The sequence below is a fragment of the Chiloscyllium punctatum genome, chromosome 8, assembly GCF_047496795.1.
Source record: "Chiloscyllium punctatum isolate Juve2018m chromosome 8, sChiPun1.3, whole genome shotgun sequence".
Taxonomy (NCBI): domain Eukaryota; kingdom Metazoa; phylum Chordata; class Chondrichthyes; order Orectolobiformes; family Hemiscylliidae; genus Chiloscyllium; species Chiloscyllium punctatum.
In genome coordinates this window covers 20,509,174-20,522,647 of record NC_092746.1, presented here as the reverse complement: position 1 = coordinate 20,522,647, position 13,474 = coordinate 20,509,174, and the positions used below count along the sequence as shown (strand labels likewise).

The 13,474-nt window shown below is 40.6% G+C and overlaps 1 protein-coding gene across 6 annotated transcripts in view; it reads left to right on the top strand.

Annotated features, from left to right (window-relative positions):
- Positions 1-13,474, top strand: part of rbms3 (RNA binding motif, single stranded interacting protein) — a 1,402,627-nt gene that overhangs the window by 883,488 nt on the left and 505,665 nt on the right. The window lies entirely within an intron of this gene.

The window sequence follows — 13,474 nt, the reverse complement described above, 5'->3', positions numbered from 1 at the left end:
CTGTAGTTTAATACTACTGCTAAATTACCCATTACATTTTTTCAACATTTTTTTCTCCACTCCCATTATGGGTAGTGCATTGACAACAAAAGTGAAAAAGATTTAGGGAGAGAGGAAGGGCACTGAATTAAAATGGAGTTGATATGGAGTTCCTGTCAAGCGATACTGTTACACAGCTCGGAACAGTTTTTTAACCACTATTACACGAGTTATATGCCAGGCTGCACATATCCTGTTCATAAAGCACATCTTACATCATTGCTTAAGTGGATGTGATTAGTTCTCAGTTTGGTTCATCATAGCAAATACTTCTGATTTAAGAGTTGCCATGCCCAAGTTTAGTATTGACCATAAATGGTTTTCTATGTGAGAGGAGTTTACACCAATTTCAGGCTCAGTTATGGCAGTAGAGCAAGAACATGTCCAAGGAAAGTCCAGGTCATTGTCATTAGAAGTGTCATATATTGCTACTGTATCCAAAGAGAAGACATACATTGGAAAACATTCAAGGTGATAATTTCATCTGTTATTTAACATTAGTGAAAGTAAAATAAGTATTTTACAAAAGTAATAATGTACCAGTGTGTTTACTCTCCCAACTCTGCATCATAAAAAGATTCATTTGAAGTGATACAATGCAGTAGTGAGGATTTCGTGCAATTTCCTGAACAATTTTGCTATTTGTAAGGAGCAGGAGCTCATTTCCAGATGGAACCTGGCATACAGGCCCCCTACAACCCACCCTCCCATCTTGGCATCCTCTCCTGCCACCGCAGGAATTGCAAAACCTGCGCCCTCACCTCCTCCCTCACCTCCATCCAAGGTCCCAAAGGAGCCTTTCACATCCATCAAAGTTTTACCTGCACATCCACCAATATCATTTATTGTATCCATTGCTCCCAATGTGGTCTCCTCTACATTGGGGAGACTGGACGCCTCCTAGCAGAGCGCTGTAGGCAACATCTCTGGGACACCTGCACCAATCAACCACACCGCCCTGTGGCCCAACATTTCAACTCCCTCTCCCACTCAGCCGAGGACACGGAGGTCCTGTGCCTCCTTCACTGCCGCTCCCTCACCACCCGACGCCTGGAGGAAGAACGCCTCATCTTCCGCCTTGGAACACTTCAACCCCAGGACATCAATGTGGACTTCACTAGTTTCCTCATTTCCCCTTCCCCCACCTCTCCCCAGCTCCAAACTTCCAGCTCAGCACTGTCCCCATAACCTTCCTTTCCATCTTTCCACCTATCCACTCCAACCTCCTCCCTGACCTATCACCTTCATCCCCTCCCCCACTCACCTATTGTACTCTATGCTACTTTCTCCCCACCCCCTCCCTCCTCTCATTTATCTCTCCTCCCTTCAGGCACTCTGCCTCTATTCCTGATGAAGGACTTTTGCCCGAAACGTCGATTTTCCTGCTCCTCGGATGCTGCCTGAACTGCTGTGCTTTTCCAGCACCACTCTAATCTAGACTCTGGTTTCTAGCATCTGCTGTCATTGTTTTTACCTAGATGATTTAAATCTCTAAGCAGAGCCTAAAAGTCTAAGTGGTGCCTTTCCATGTTACACCGCCTAGTATTTGCCTGGATTCAGCGATCTTTGACTTTAGTCATCTGTAATGTGACCATTTTAAATTGCATGCATTTTGTTTAATACAGAGAATGAGTATTTAAATAAAGTATGCCACACAGGTAATCATTGTGATTTCATTTAAACATTAATATGTCCAACTGCACATTCAACGAATAATGAAGTTTCCAGTATTTTTTTTGGTTGAACTAATCAGGACCTATTTCAAAATAATAAATAAGCTCTATTTTTCAAATGAGTTAAAATCTTTCAGAAGTTTAAGTGTGATTTCCTAGGAGTGTTGAGTTGCGAACTCTGATTGTAATGCAGTCTGCAGTTTTCTTTGAACTCCTTTGACCTAGGGAGGAAGAAAATTAAGAATCTGTGCCTGCAGCACTAATCATTTGAGGATATTGCATGACACAGGATCTGACTTGGATGTAATGTCATTTTGGGTGAATAATCTACTGATGATCACTGTCTTGGCTGATACTGGGAGAAACACAGATGATGATGTATCAAGGAGAGGCTGTACCCATATATTGCATCTCAGTAGCAGTTAGCACCTTTGGGAAAAGAGAGAGAGAGGAAAACAGAGATATGCAATGTGTTTAAATAAATAAAGTAGACAGATATGTAAGTAGTGTTTGTGTTGCTGGTGATTATTTTTTGAGTTTATCTATTGGAAACAGACATACATATGAGAAAGCTTTCAGCTTTCAGTCTGCTGCATAAATAGTATGGGGATTGGTTCACACCTCTGTATTGGCCTCCATACTTCTTGGTTAGGAAACTCAAACTGATTTAGGATTCTGGACTAGAGACCACTGCTGGAAATTGTACATCAGGATTTTAGACACAGATGAACATTTGTCCTTTGTCCCTGTGATTAAATAACATTCTGACTGCATGTTGTGGGACACAAGCGCATAGAAAGATTTAGCAGTTCAGGAGAGAAAAACCAGTGAAAAATCAATGTCGTGCACATGCCTAACAAGAAGAGTGACTTATCATGACTCAAAGAAATAACTGAAAGAACTTCACATATATTACTTCAAAGTGCAGTGACTGTCCCAAAATTCCAAAACCAAACAGATGGACTGGCAAAATTAATGCCTGAATCCCCTTCAAATAGTGGATACTGAAATCTGACACTCACTCAGAACAGGTCAATGGGTCTTGGCTCTTTCGTTGTGTCATCCAAAGCACTGCACCGCTGTTGAATGTAGCGCTACTTCAGTATTCCCAGAGTGGAAATTGAATTGCACATTTCTGACTCAGAGAGGAAAATGCTGCCTATTGATTCAAATAGTCATTTTGTTTATTTTAAAGGAAAGTTTAATTTTAATTTAGTCGACCTAGTTATATTGTTCTTGATATCCTAATACTGAAAAAAGTTAGTTTGCTCTCCAACTATGAATTTCAGTCACAACAAGCTGGAAGTTAAACAGTGACACAATTTCTTTTGAAAAATTGGACCTTGAATAATCATAGAAGCTTTCCTCACTGTGCTACTTAACAAGTTATATTTTGGTAACAGAATATGAATAGAAACTAATTGTGTGTTTTATATATATATATATAATTGAAAACAAAAAGCAGGTAATATTTTCTTATACAAGGCTGCTTATACACTTTTTAAAAATAGTAAAAGAGAGAAAACAGTGTGTCATGCTTTCAGATGACAAGTTTCCGTCTTTGTTCATTTAATTTCCTATTTTGCCTTTCAAGTCATATGTGAGTGTTTTAAGTTCAAAGAGACTGCAGTGAGACAGTTCAATAGAAAATTACAGTCTTCACAGTGGTTGTTTTCTTTTACAGCAACATACATTGTGTATTAACAAGCTGTTTGAGTGAATGTACAAACACTTTTAAGTGTGTTAAGATCTTTCTGTTTTGTACTGCGATCATTCAGATTACTCATAAACTGTCACGTTTTCGAAAGATTGTTGCAGATTAAGTTGCCTTACTTTGTACCACTGAATCAAAATAAACTTGTCAAAGCTTTTCAACTCACCTGCAGTCTGCAGCTACATGGAAACCCAGCACAAGGCTGCTCCCTATCTCTGAAATAGGTTTCCAAAAAAGCAGCTAAATCTGAATTCAGATTTAGGTTCTGTGTTTTCATTTGACTCTCAATCCAAGTGCAGGGTTTAGCTTTCTTTGATTTATTTTTACATCATTGCCAGTTCCTTTCTATTGCTCTGATTGGTAAAGGATAGGAATATTCTGTCTGTTAGAGATCACTGCTATGTGGTCTAATTCACAGTTACAGGTCATTCCATTTTTAACACCTTGGCGTGAACATATCAAAATTATGGCTGTTGGACCTAGTTCATTGCAAAGATCAATGCTCTGAGCCAACATAGATTTTGTATTCCTTCGCTCTATAAAGCTACTCAATGCTATTCCTGACAGTCCTGCGCGTGCTTTCTATATCATTCTCTTAAGTTATTGTTGAATACTTTTCCAGCATTTCATGCCAACAGCAGCCTGCATGAGAAAATGGAGTGTCGCATTATTTATTAGCGGCATGTATCTATGAATGGCTTGGTCTGTCTCCTCCCACAGCAATTGTTTCCTACTTATTTTGGCTGTTCAGTCACTTCTAGTTTGGAGGTTAAAGTCCCACGTTGAGGCATGAGGAGAGGGCAACCAATTCTAGCACTTTATTCATAGGATTTGAAGAGATGTTGCACTGCCAGCTTTCATCATGATTTTTGTAAGCCAACTCTGGCATGTCAGCATGAAATGATAATGGTTGTCTTGTATTAAAGAAGGTAAGTTTAATGTAGTGAAGCTGTTTTAAAATCTTTTTTAAAATGCAAGTATTTGTAACTGGTCTCTAGCAGTGCACAAGGCAAGGCTGAATAAAGTGCTATTTTTATTTGCACGTTGCCAATGGGGGTCAGTAATGGTTATTTCTTTAGATGTTGAAGTTTGGGAATGTAACCTGCATATTCATTCCAGGGCCAGGACTCTGAATTAGAATGAGTGTCAGAACCAGAATATAAGTAAGTCTGATTCAGTTCCATGCTCTGGAGTTAAGTGGATTATTTCTAAATTTGATGCAAGTTCTATCGGAATGGCTTGTAAAATCCAATATTAATTTGGAACCCTCAACACCACATTGGTTCCTTTTGTTCCCTGACAGTTCTGACCTATTTGTACAACAGCTGGTTGAGCAATGGACTTTATATTATCACCAAACCATTGCATATCTGAGATCCACATAGCAAGCCCCTCAACAGATGATATATTGCCATATATATCACCACCTGCAAGAAGCCCTCCTGTCATGGAAACATATTACCATTCCTTTAGTGTCACTGAATCAAAATCCTGGAATTCCCTTCCTAACAGAACCGTGGGAGAATGAAGAAGAAATTGGAGAAGAAGAATCCATAAGAATCCACTGCTAATCCCTGTATCTACTGGATTTACTTTAAACCCTCCGAGGTTTAACCTGTAAGAAAGCTGAGCCTCACTAGAGAAGTAATTGATGAATTCTTCCTTTGCTTGGAACCACATCATGAGGCTAAGGAATGTACTGAACACTGTACTACTGCTGGTGGTCCATTTTTCCAAAAGACTTGAAAAGAGCAGTTAATTTGTGATTCATTGTTTGAGTGTTTAAAAAAAAGCAATGATGGTCCCAGAGCCAGGAAAATGACCAGCTACGAACCATGTGACTATTTAACAGTCTGAGATATTCTTATTGATTCATGGATGGAATGGCTGAAATCTCTTTGACCATCAGCAAAACATTGTTGACATGAGTGCATTACTTCAAATAGAAATGATTGGTTTCTGACCCACTCTAGGATGAAGAAAAATTGAACTTGCATACTTTGGAGATATGCGTAACCTGATGAAACATGGCCCCATCATATCATGTATTTTTAAACTTAAGCATTGCTGACCAGATCAGAATTTGTTTCAGAAGCCTCGTTGAGATGGCCCTGAATCACTGCGGTCATCTATGTACACTCAGATCACTGGAATTCCGGGATTTTGACACAGTGACAATGAAGAAATGGGGATATAATTCCATGCCATGCTGCTGCGTTACTTGGATTGGAAACTGAAGCTATTTGGATTCAAATGATGGCCTTATCTATCTAGATAGAAGACATTGGGTTTTGAAGGTAATGTTGAAGGAGCCTTGGTGAGTTGCTGCAGTACTACTTATAGATAATAAACACTGCTGCCAATGGACAATGGCTCTGGAGGGAGTGAACATTCATGTTAATGGATGGGGTGCTGACACCGCGAGTTGCTTAGCCTGGACAGCGTTGAACTTATTGTATTACTGGAGCTGTATCCATCCGGGCAAGTCAAGAGCATTCCTTTTTCGGAATGGCAGCTGGTGACAAGTGGGGTCTCGCAGGTTTCAGTGTTGGGGCCGCAGCTGTTCACTTTATATATTAATGATCTGGATGAAGGGACAGGGTGTATTCTGGCGAAGTTCGCCAATGTTACTAAGTTAGGTGGACAGGCAGGTAGTACTGAGCAGGTGGGGAGGTTGCAGAAAGATTTAGAGAGTTTAGGAGAGTGGTCCAGGAAATGGCTGATGAAATTCAACGTGAGCAAGTGCGAGGTCTTGCACTTTGGAAAAAAAAGAGTACAGGCATGGGCTATTTTTTTGAATGGTGAGAAAATTCATAAAGCCAAAGTACAAAGGGATCTGGGAGTGCTGGTCCAGGATTCTCTAAAGGTTGATTTGCAGGTTGAGTCTGTGATTAAGAAAGCAAATGTAATGTTGTCATTTATCTCAAGAGAGTTGGAATATAAAAGCAGTGATGTGCTTCTGAGACTTTATAAAGCTCTGGTTAGGCCCCATTTAGAATACTGTGTCCAATTTTGGGCCCCACACCTCAAGAAGGACATAATGGCACTGGAGCATGTCCAGTGGAGATTCACACAGATGATCCCTGGAATGGTAGGTCTAACATATGACAATCAGCTGAGGATCCTGGGATTGTATTCATTAGAGTTCAGAAGATTGAGGGGAGATCTAATAGAAACTTACAAGATGGTTAGAAAGGTGGATGCTGGGAAGTTGTTTTCATTAGGCAGGGAGACTAGGACCTGTGAGCATAGTAGAGTGGGTCAATTTAGAACAGAAATGAGGAGACATTTCTTCAGCCAGAGAGTGGTGGGCCTGTGGAATTCATTGCCAGGATGTTAAATGTTATCAAGGCAAAGGTTGATAAATTCTTGATCTCGCAAGGAGTTAAGGGGTACAGGGAGAGTGCAGGTAAGTGGAATTGAAACGCCCAACAGCCATGATTAAATGGCGGAGTGGGCCGAATGGCCTTTCTTCCACTCCTATGTCTTATGGTCTTATATCTTATAGCCTTTTCACATTTGTGGCTTGTGTCCATGGATTGGTGTTGAAGGTTAAGGAAGTGAGTTATTCACCTTCACATTCCTAGCATCTGACTCACTTTTCATGCCATGATATTTCAATAGGTGGCAATTAAGCTTCTTGGTTGATGGTGAGCCACAGGACATTGATTGCATGGATTCTGTGACACAATTGAACATCAAGTGAAGATGACTAGATTCTCTCATGTTACCAATCACTTATCCAACCAAGCCAAAATGTTGTCCAGGGGTTTTGGCATGTGGGCATGGACTACGTCAGTAACTGACGTGTTACAAATGGATAAGGACTGTATCAGCATCTGACATGTCAGGAAATGATATGGACTGTCAGTGTCTGATGTATCTGCATCTGTTTTGTCAGAAATAGATGTGGACAATATCTGTACCTGATGCATCATGGATGGATGTGGACTGATTCAGAATGTGATGTGTCACAAGTGGAACTGGGCACTTTGCAATTATTAGTGAATATCTCTACCTCTGACCTCATGATGCAAGAAAGGGCATTAATGAAAAAAACTATCAGGTTGAATCTAGTGAGTGACACTAACGAACTCCTGGAAGCCAGTGATATCCTGGAACTGAAATAGTTGGTTTCCAGTACCCACAACAATCTTCCTTTCTGGAGATTACTCCAATTAGTGGAATGTTCTCACCCTAGTTCCCACTGACTGCGGGCTCCCTTAATGCCACACTCAATTAGGTACTATCATAATATCAAGGAAAGGCATTCTCAGCCCACTGCTGGAATTCCATTCTTTTGTCCATCATTATTCCAAGGCTATGGAGTCAAGTAGCTCCCAATTAAGCAGCAGTGAGCAGGTAATTTCCTTGTAAGTGCTGCTTTACAGAGGTCATCTTCCATCACTTAAGTGATTGAGTGTGGACTGATGGTAACTGGCTGGCTTGGATGTACCTTGCCTTTTGCGCATAGGACATATTTGGGTATTATTTCGTATTGTTGGGTAGATGCCAGGATTGTGTATCTCATAAACAAAAACAGAAATTGCTGGGGAAAAAACTCAACTGGTCTGGCAGCCTTTGTAGAGAGAAATCAGAGTTAATGGTTTGGGTCCAGAAGAGGAATCACTGGACCCAAACATTAACTCTGATTTCTCTCCACAGATGCTGCCAAATCTGCGGAGTTTGTTCCAACAATTTCTGTTTTTGTTCCTGATTTTTTGCATCTGCAGTTAGAATAGAATGGAATCCCTACAGTGTGGAAAGAGGCCATTTGGCCCAACAAGTCCACACTGATGCTCCAAAGAGTAACCCATTCTCCTATCCTATTATCCTGCATTTACCTCTGACTAATATACCTAACCTACATTTGGTGGCACAGTGGCTCAGTGGTTAGCACTGCTGCCTCACAGCACTAGGGTCCCAGGTTCAATTCCAGCCTCGGGCGACTGTCTGTGTGGAGTTTGCACATTCTCCCTGTGTCTGCGTGGGTTTCCTCCCATAGTCCAACAATGTGCGGGTCAGGTGAATTGGCCATGCTAAATTGCCCGTAGTGTTAGGTGCATTAGTCAGAGGAAAATGGGTCTGGGTGGATTGCTCTTCAGAGGGTCGGTGTGGACTTGTTAGGCTGAAAAGTCTGTTTCCACAGTGTAGGGAATCTATCTAAAACCTACATATCCCTGAACACTGTGGGCAATTTAGCATGGCAAATTCACCTGGATTGTGGCAGCACCCAGAGGAAACCTACACAGACACAGGGAGAATGTATAAACTCCACACAGGCAGTTGCCCAAGGCTGGAATCAAACCCAGGCCCCTGGCACTGTGAGGCAGCAATGCTAACCACTGAGCCACAATGTCGCCCAAGTTCTTTCTGTTCTTTCGGGTTTTTTTTGTGTATCTCACAGACTAGCTTGGCTAGGTGGATGACTAACTTTGGAGTGCAGACTTTATTGTTACAGTCAGATTGATTTAATTTCATTCAGTTCCAAGGAACATGGATATGGTTCATCACAAAAGAATACAGGTTGGAGCAGGCACCAAAAGCATACAAGGCTTTGAATAGAATGACTGAAACTCATGATGCTTCATGATAACAATGAGGAGCAGTTGATTAAAGTTTTCTTTTATGAAGGACAAGCTGCATAATATATAACAGTCCAGTGAGATCTAAACAGCATACCTCAATTTGTTTAATTGTTAAAGTGACAGGTCTGACACAAAGAACACTCTCCAGTAACAGGCAGAAAGTTGGGCTCCACTTTCAATAGCAAAGTAGAAAGGGAACAGTGAGGAAGCTTGGTGGCCTTAAACTAGACGTCAGGGTAATGGCAGGGCTCCATTCAAATGTTTTGCATGGTCTTAATGGGCAGAGCCCAGCCACATTGAGAGGCTTTCAATCACCGGAAGGTATTTAGAGAGCAGAGGAGAGCAGAGATAAGTTAGATATTGCTGTGATGGACCCCAATGCCAATGTGATCAAATATCAAGAGATGTCATGGGGGACTTGTAGATTAGAAATCAGACACGTGGTGGCAAATGAGTCATATGTTGTCTATTTATCAATCTTTATGGGGGCTGGGGAGGCAATGATGGCCGATCACAGAAGGGGGGGAAGGTTAGATTGACTTTCTGCTTTTTGGTTTGGGCAACAAAAATCAAGCATTCACTGAGGCTCACAGAAAATTATTTACCTGAGGATCCAGCCCTCATTGTCTCCCATTCTATATCAAGCAAAAACTGAGAAATGTTGTGCTTTTAAACTACCACGGGTTCCACTAGATGACCTTGACAAAATGGTGCTCTTAACCTGGCTTACAATCGAAAACATTTACTCTCTTCCCCCCTCTCATCCATGAAATGACAGCATGCCCATCCTATTGCACCCAGTTATTGAGAGCATCAGTACCTTGAAATGTGTATCCAGAAACAACAGCAACCTGTCACTCCAGGCGAGGTGTTGTGCATTTACTAGGGGCTCTGTTCAGCTGTTCTGTCCAGATTTTACAGCAGGAATGCACAATGTTTCATGGTTTATGTCAGTTAAGTGGTTTGCCAGCACTTTGACAAGTGATCAAAGATTATTATCACAATTGTCTAATGATTCTCCTTCAAATTTTTCTCGCTGACAAAAAACTGTCCACTTAATAAAAACCACATGATGGGTCATAAGTAACAACACCTATTCACCCTGTTTTTTGAACAAGGATGTAAGAAAGCCCAATGTGAAAAATCTGGATATATTTTCATGGCAGTTTAAAATAAATATTTAATGGCATTGTGGCAAATACGATCAGTGAGAGCCATCATAAAGCATCATAAAGCCTACTGGAATAGTGGGTTTGTCGTGAATTGGTCATTGCTGTGAAATCTGTTGTAAAGTTTCCATCAAGTGAGTGGCAGATAGAACATCATTGTGCCAAATATTTTGAATATCTTTAAAAATAAAAGGTATTTTTGTGAAAGGCTATCTTCAGAACACATACTCGGGCAGAAGAAAGAGGTACAATACATCTGGGAAGTTTTGTTTCTGTACAATTTTTGTTCCCTGATGCCTGCCTGTCTTTATTAATCTTTGTTTCTTTGTTCTAAGTGTAACTTCTTTCTTCATCCTTCCTTTCTTGCAACATCAATATAGAAGCTGGTTTCTACAGCAACAGTTGCAGCAGTTTTTGTGAGAACAGTTTCAGAAATTCACCAAGGCTCCTTTGACAACACTGTCCAAACCCATGACTGCTACCATCTAGAAAGCCAAGAGCAGTAGGTACAAGGCAACTCCCCCACCTACAAGTTCTACTCCAAACCAATCAGCACTCTGACTTGGAAATATATCTCCATTCCTTCAATATCTCTGGGACAAAATCCTGGAATGCCCCCTCTGAATGCTGTTCATCTGTGAAGGAATGTTCCCCATGCAAAAGGGGCCACTGTGTTCCATCTTACAAACACAGTTTCACCTGTGACATCATATAAGTGTTGTGTGAGAGAGTGTTCCATTGCTCTTGTATAGAGACCAGGCTATTTAACAGTTACCAAAAGCACCAGGTGCAAAGTCAATTTACACATTGATCGTAATTGCTGTGGTGTTTTCCCAGGCTCTTTCAACAATTTAAAACTTAATGCAAGAAACAATTGTAGTCTGGTTACTTCTGCTTGGAATGAATTTGCACACAACAGGCAGATGTTTTTCATTAGTTTCAGTAAGGAGGCAATGCTCAGCTTTCATGCTATTGGGCAGAGACATTGCCAGTAAACACAGTCGATTTGTGTTGATCCCTCGAGATCAGGAAGGGTTCAAGACCTGCAACGTCAATGTATTCCATCCACCGAAACTGCATAATCTGCTCAGTGTTTCCAATACTTTGTTTTTGTTTCAGGTATACATTTGTTCTCTATTTGTCTTATTTTCAAATTGCCCCATTTAAATGACCAAGACAGCTCTGTGACTCGTTTCTGGCCAAAACGCCTGACCCAAAATTCAATTGATAATGACAAATTTAGCTTCCTTTTTGATACAACAAAATGGGAGGCAGTGCAGAGAAGGTTCACTCGACTGATACCAGGTGTCATATGAGGACTGGTTGAGTAGATTGGGACTGTAGTTTAGAAGAATTGGAGGCAAGCTCATTGTAACATTCTCAGAGAGCTTGACAGGGTAGATGCAGAAAGGTTGTTTCCCCTTGTGGGAGAGTCTATGACCAGAGGGAATAATTTCAGAATAAGGGGTGACACATTTATGACAGAGTTGCGAAGGAATTTCTTCTCTGAGGGTTGGGATTATTGAAGCTGGATCATTAAGTATGTTCGATTCTGAGACAGACAGATTTTTAGTCTGTAAAGGAGTCAAGGCGTATGGGAGGTAGGCAGGAAAGTGGAGTTGGGGATTATCAGATCAGCCATGCTCCCATGGAATGGTGGGGCAGGCTCAAGGGCTGAATACCCAACTTCCACTTCTTTGTCTTATGGTCTTCAGAGATCTCTGTTAAAAGGAAATAATATATAGCACCTTATGAGGGGATACTGGGTCAGGTGACCAAAAGCTTTGTCAAAGAGATTATAAAAATTGTCTTAAAGGAGGTAAACAAAAAATAGAGAGGTAAAGAAGTAGAGGGAGGTACTCCACAGCTTGGGACCTGAGCAACTGAAATTACAGTCACCAGTGATGGAACAATGATAATTGGAGATTTTTGAGAAAGTTTGCAGCTCAGGTTGATGGTAAGTATGTAGGTTAGCTCGCTGAGTTGGAAGGTTTGTTTTCAGATGTTTCGTCACCATACTAGGTAGCATCGTCAGTGAGAGTCTCCGGTGAAGCGCTGGTGGTAAATCCCACCTCAAATTGAGATGGAAGCTCAGTGAGCTAACTTACATACTTATCATTGGAGACGTTCACCAGGTCAAGTTTGGAGGAAGACAGAAAGCTGATTGTTGTAAAGATCATTCTCGACAGAGACTGAGAATTTTCCAGAAATCTCATCAATAAATATGAATTACAGCTATATTCAAATTTGTCTTTTAAACATATGTGTATCTTCATTCTGGTCAGATGAGTACTTTCAATTACTGAGTTAAAAGCTTTTTTTATAGATACTTTTATTAGAAATTTAACATTTTTACAAGTTTACAAAAATAAACAAAACTCTCAAGTACAAACATTGATATAAAATTAAATCTTAAATATATAAAAACCAAAATTTAACAAAAGAAAAATACCGAGAAAAATAAACAAAACTCAACTAACTACTAATCTAACCTACAACTAACCAGAGTGTATATTTAAGTCTCTTACATTATTCAAATAAGAGAAAGAGAAAAAAAAGGCGGATAACATAGAAATTGGGTAGTGAGATACATGCTCGGAATGTGTTAACATCAAATGTAACAAAACCCATATTCATGTGGGATTCCTCTCCCAAGGGGCCCCAGACCAGCCAGGTTCGTAATCTCAATTAAATAAAAGCCCTTGTTAGAATAGCCGAAATATCTGTATTCATATAATTCAAGAAGGGCTGCCATATTTTATAAAATAATTCAGTCTTTCGGTGCACCATATTTGTAAGGAAGTCAAGGGGAATACATTTCATAATTAATCCGTGCCAATTTGAAAGTCCAGGGGGGCCCTCAGCTACCCAGTTTACCAAAATATTTTTCCTTGCACAGAAAGAGAGAATAGAAAATAGTCTCTTCCCATGCATGCCCAGGGAGGATAAGTTCGAAAAGCCCAAAAGGAGAGATACGGGGTCCACTTTAATTTCCGTTCCTAAAATTTCTGTCAGGGCACCTGCTACTTTAGTCCAGTATCTACGGATCTTATGACAGGTCCATAGACAATGTACAAGAGTGCCCACCTCTATTTTACATTTGGGACACATTGGAGATGCCCCTGCCTTAAATTTTGCCAATCGATCTGGTGCTATATGGGCCCTATGAAGTATCTTCAGCTGGATAGCCTGAGTTCTGTTACAGATGGTGATTCTTCTGGTGTTTTCCCAAATGTCATTTCACGTTTCTATGGAGATTTCTAGTCCCAATTCCTGATCCCATGTTTTAAG